This window comes from Asparagus officinalis, chromosome 9, assembly GCF_001876935.1.
Source record: "Asparagus officinalis chromosome 9, Aspof.V1, whole genome shotgun sequence".
Taxonomy (NCBI): domain Eukaryota; kingdom Viridiplantae; phylum Streptophyta; class Magnoliopsida; order Asparagales; family Asparagaceae; genus Asparagus; species Asparagus officinalis.
This window is the reverse complement of record NC_033802.1, coordinates 57,341,523-57,347,243: the sequence shown is the minus strand read 5'-3', so window position 1 is coordinate 57,347,243 and position 5,721 is coordinate 57,341,523. Positions and strand designations below refer to the sequence as shown.

Genomic DNA, 5,721 nt, shown 5'->3' with positions numbered 1-5,721 from the left:
GGAAAAAGAAAAGCTATTTAATATTTCAAACATAACTAGCTTTGTTTCGTCTGAATATAATCATATTTAGAACATTATTTTATAAGCAAGAAGTAAAATAAGAAGAAAGAAAGACCCATTCATTTTGCCCATCAGTCAAGTGCTTAAAGAACATATGACTATTAGACAAGATGCGTGGAGGCATCATAATTGATGACTTTGAAAAAAAATTTACGGTCTGTTTGGATTCAAGCATTTGATTTCAAATTCTGGAATTGGATCAATGCTAGTATTTGGGTTTCTAAATAATTGAGAATTTAGAATTGATCCAATTTCAAATGGGTTTTAAACATGCACCGGGCCTTGTATTTCAAATGACAACCCGATGGCTGTCATTTGGAATTTTTCACGACTCTCTCGAGTCGCGATCTCCTCGCGATCGGCATTTAACTCGGATATGTCTCCCCTCTCAATCTCCTCTATCTTCCCTCAATCGATCATCTCTACTCGTTTGACAAAACCCTAACCCTAGATCCAATCTCTTTCTCCCTCATTCGATCATGAGCTCTCGTTTGCTCTCTCACCAGCTCCATCAAACCCTAGCTCGTAGATCATGCAGCTGTGCGTCGCTTTGAGAGGGATCTTCCCTCAGTAGTCTAATCTCTTGGAGATCAAAGCTCCCATTAATGGCGGGTCCATTTCCTCTGTCGACGAATCTCCCATTCGTGGCGGCGGCTTTGGCTTTCTCCATAGCCCAATTCCTCAAGCTCTTCACCACACAGTGCGTCTCCTCATTCTTTTGCTAATAGATCGTAGATCTTAAATCCACGAAAAGAGATAATTGATTATATATATGATATATTTTAGTGTAGAATGTTTAATTATGGTAAAGTTTGTATCTTTAAGCTAGAATGCTAGGATGATCTTGCGATTACACTGAAATGAAGATAATTGATCTTACGACCTTTTGTCAAGTCTGCAATCATTTTTCTTTGTTTTGATGTTATGCACAGTAAAATTGTTAGAGACAGATAACCAATTGTTTTAGAGATGTTACCTTCTCGGTGAATGACCATCATCTAACAAATTTAATATTTTTATTCTGGAAAGTCTAGTTTTGTTCTACTTGATGTGTAGATAATAATCAATTGTTTCCGAGATGTTACCTTCTAGGTGAATGACCATCATCAAACCAAAGAATGCAAATTTTTTTATTTTTTTAAATTTTTGTTCATTTAGACAGTGTAACTCTCTTAATAGCTTGGATTGTGTTTGAAAATGCTTCATCCTGCAATTTGCACGAGGAATTCAGACAACACATGTCTGCGTGGAAGTTCGAATGACTATGAATAGAAGTAATTACTAAATAAATGAACTATCCAAATTCTGGCTGGGTTTTATGTTTTGAAACCCTATACATACTTCTCATCGTAAAAAAAGAAGAAGAGAGAATCCAAAGCATATCCATTAATTCCTTGTGTTAAACCTTCAATATATGTTCATCCTAGACATGCAGGTATAAGGAAAAAAGGTGGAACTATAAGAGGTTGGTTGGATCAGGTGTAATGCCTTCATCACAATCAGCAACTGGGGCGGCTGTTGCAGTGGCTATTGGTCTTCAAGAAAGGACCGGGGGATCCTTATTTGCCCTTGCTACAATATTGGCATCTGTTGTAAGCACTTAATCAGCTAGCCCTTTCTTTGGTTCACTCTGATCGATGTTTTTAAGCCATGAACTTTCTCTAATCTTTTATGCAATCATTACAAAAGGCTTTAAGCATTTCTAGTCTGGTGATTTTGCTCAATTATGCATATACATGTCTGCTCAAATCAAGGTATATATATACTCCTTATACAATATTATCACATATAAGTGATTTGAGCTTACCACCATAAATAGCGTTAACTATTTCCTCTTTGTGTGTTGAATTGAGAGTCCGAGACAAGGGAAGAACCATATTTTGCATAGCCAAATTTGCAATTTGAGGGCATACGATTAACTACCAAGAATTCGCTATGTATCCCTTTCTAAAGTGTCCAACCCATGTTCGTTCAGGACTAATCCTACGAGTTTGTGCACCTGATATGGCATGCAGTTACATCTGGGATACTTACATGTAATATATACCTCAGGCACCAATAATTGGTACTGAATATTCTTAGTGGTATTCTACAGAAATATAGGAAAAGTCAGGAACCTGCAGCCGTTGATAAACTTAAAGAACCGATTTTAGACGAAGTCACTAGTGCGCTGGTCAAGCGGTATCATCTGAATTTCACTAGGCAGGTTATTTTACTGTAGCCAAGTTAGCTTGTCTATTCCTTTTTCTCGACATTTTCCACATTTTCCATTTGGTCTTGTGGTGCCAGTTATCAGGTAATCAGATATTTACCTATATGTGAAGACAAATGGTTTTTTTGTTTTATTTAGTTATTATGTATCCACATAAGCAATCCTAGTTTGGGTCGACCAGTAATTTCCATAAATATGAAATACTGAACCAGCCTATGTTTGTTGCTCGATCTGAAGTTGCATTTTGTGGCTAGAGAAGGTAAAGCAATTTGTTGCTTGATCTGAAGTTGCATTTTTGCCTACAAACATATGACGGATACCAATGAGTGTTTGACACTGCAGAAATATGCAACCATTCATTTAGTCTCTTGCAATTATTTTAACATGTTGAAATTTTCTAGTTTTGACGGAGGTGCTGTGAACTAATACTGAAGGATATACCCTTTGCTTGTATTTATCCAGAACTAACTAGCAGTATTGTTGTGGTCCAGAATTTGGAAAGGTTCAACATGATAAGCCATTGGATCACCAATAGCACCATTTGCTGGAAATAGTACGTTGGTTTCATTCCATTGTCCGGGCAATGATTCAAACGGCATCATCACACCTGAAGGTTACAGGAGCAAGTATTTTGTGCAACTTCTGCAAAATGAAGTTCCAATTCCCGTGTCGGTAAGGATAATCAATTATCATAATTGATGTTTTCTCATTTACATGTTCTAATCGCAATAAGGTGTGCAGTTTTCAATATTATGCTCCCTCTGTTGTCTACTTATATTTTCCATCTGGTCGTAATACATCCATTGGATTCATATTCCCCTTCTTTATGTTGGGTACTTGTATTAAAATATCACAATAAGGTGTGCAGCTTTATCATCAAGTGTTGTATGCACACAAGCACAAAGACATATTTAAAATATTTCTATTGAAAACGGATCATATATGATTTACTCCCCACAAACAAAATCCTTAGCTTGGCAAATGAAGATGAATTTCAATAATGCTATTGCATAAACACAAGTACTTCTATGGCAGATCCTATCAAAACTGATAAGTTCTATTATTCCAAAGAAAACTGTACAGTGTTGTATTACTTGAACGTATCCCTTTATAGTATCACACTTTAAAATGGAACTAATTTGGTCTTCTTATTGTTTCAGGTGATTTAAGATCTCGCAAGCAGGACCTCTTGAGCCGGGGAGAGAAAGCTACAATGAGGAATACAAAGCAAAAGTGTACAAGCACTAGAAAAAAACTCTTATTTGAATCGGATGTAAATGTTTTATAGAAACTAGTGCGAGAGCAACTTAAGCATGGCATTATATAATGGGGAAGTATTAACTAAAATTGTAGTTCGAACATATTTTGGATCTTTTTTTTTTTGAATTGTTATATGCAATATTTGAAGTTTTTACTTTATTTGTTGTTATAGTTAGTGGTGTAGGAGTTTACAAAGTTTTATTGATGAATGATTTTAGTCATTTTATGATGATCATTAGGTGAACTATTGACATTCATACATTTGAGGTTTTAAGGTATTTTATCTATATGTCAAGTTAGTTGAATATTTGATGTAGTATTTGAAGAATTTATTTCCACCAATTTTGATGCATAACTTATGTAAATTGATTATCTAATTTTTAAATTATCTTTGAGCTACAATGTTAGTTTAAAAATTAGAATTTGACAAACAACTCAATTGGAATTTTCAAAATTAAAATTTTAAAGATTGTCAAATATGAATTTCAAATTAAATTCTGGAATTCAAATTTAACCAAACAAAGGAATTGAATTTGAAATTCTGGATTTTAAATTCCAGAATTCAATTTTGGAATTTGAAATCAAATTCTTGAATCCAAACGCAACCTTATATAATTGTTCATTCCATATGAATAATTAGATTCAATTCATCTGGACAGCAAGAGACAGAACTGATGATCTAGCTCATAAACTAAAATGTTTTTTCATTGCATTATTGAAGATCGCTTATTTAAAAGGCATGAGGAGAAGGTTTTGAGAACGTATAATGTCATTTTAGGGTAAATAAACCCTGTGAACTTTCAGTGTTTTGTTGTTTTGTGGTAAATCCCCATGAACTTTCAAAATCACACTAAACCCAAATAACTTTTGCTAAAAAAACCCAGTTTCTTTTGGATAAACTACATAAACCCCCAATAATTTTCAAAATGCCTTTTTTATGTTGTTTTATAGTTCTAACTTATGGGGGTTATGGGGTTATCTGCAAAATGTAAAAACCTATTGGAGGTTTTCTGCAAAACAGAAAAGTTAATAGGGATTTAGTGTGATTTTAAAAGTTCATGCGGCTTAGTGCAAAACACTGAGAGTTCATGGGGTTTTAGCGTAACTAACCCTTTATTTTATTATTTTATATGTCTATATAACTTCAAGAGATTGAGTAAAATAACGCGTTATGCACTTCCATGTCTTAGGAACATAAAGCCTAGATAATGCACCAAGATGTAGATGCTTTCTAGAAAGATAATCAAAGAATCCGCCACTGCATAAATCTCATTTTACAACACAACTTCCCCTCCGCCTCCCACGATATCAATGCTCCGATGTCAACTTGATACTCAGTAGATGATGTAAACGTATCAGTATCCTGCATCACATCCTTATAGAATCTTTATGACATAATTCCCACAAGATCACAATCAAATTTAGCGGCGTGAAGTTACTATCGTTACCATGAAGCCTGAGCAGCAAGAACGTCGGGCAACAACATCAACTTTGACGACATTTTCTAATACAGAAGGCCGATGCATAGTTCCAACATGCACATATACATCCTTTACTACAAAAAGAACGAGGGCAAAGAAATTCTTCGATCTCGATGGAATGTCTGTGGACAGCTTTTTAAATAAATCTGGAGCAGCAAAACAACCTGCTCAAGAAACAATATACGTTAACTGATATGAGCTTTTTTTTCTCTTTTATTAGACAACAGACGTGGCCAAACTGATGAGACTCCAAAACTCAACCTCAACTCTTGTATTAAACAAAAAAATCGTTACGCATAAAGAAAATAAAGATAGTAACTTAAAGAAACAAAAAAGTTGCTAGAAGTAAATAAACAAGATCTTATTTATTTCGTACAGAAAGTCCACTAAAAGTAATACAAGTAGATGATACCTGACATGAGAAACTTTAATATCTCCAAAGCTCAAATTCTCACAAGCACAGACGGTCCTAACCCAACACTAATAAACGGAGAATTTTAGGAGGGGGTAAAAAGCTGCAATTAGTCTATTTAGTTTTAGCCCCAAAAAAGGACAGATAATGCAAGAATATGAAATGGAATTCATGAACTAGAAAATGAACCATGCAGAGAGTTTGTTTAACATTGCTGAAAATTGAAGTCCGGGCTGAGAAAACATACGCTGGTGATATTGGCAGAGAGAAAGCAAATGCAGTTAGCAAACCAAAGA

At 34.7% G+C, this 5,721-nt stretch overlaps 1 long non-coding RNA gene across 2 annotated transcripts; it reads left to right on the top strand.

The window, feature by feature from the left end:
- Positions 673-3,691, top strand: LOC109824725. Of its 2 annotated transcripts, none has more exons than XR_002242754.1 (4): positions 673-760; positions 1,496-1,652; positions 2,764-2,944; positions 3,433-3,691. It is a non-coding gene; the product is annotated as an uncharacterized LOC109824725 (long non-coding RNA). The 2 variants fall into 2 exon arrangements; XR_002242753.1 differs by having other exon boundaries at positions 1,488-1,652.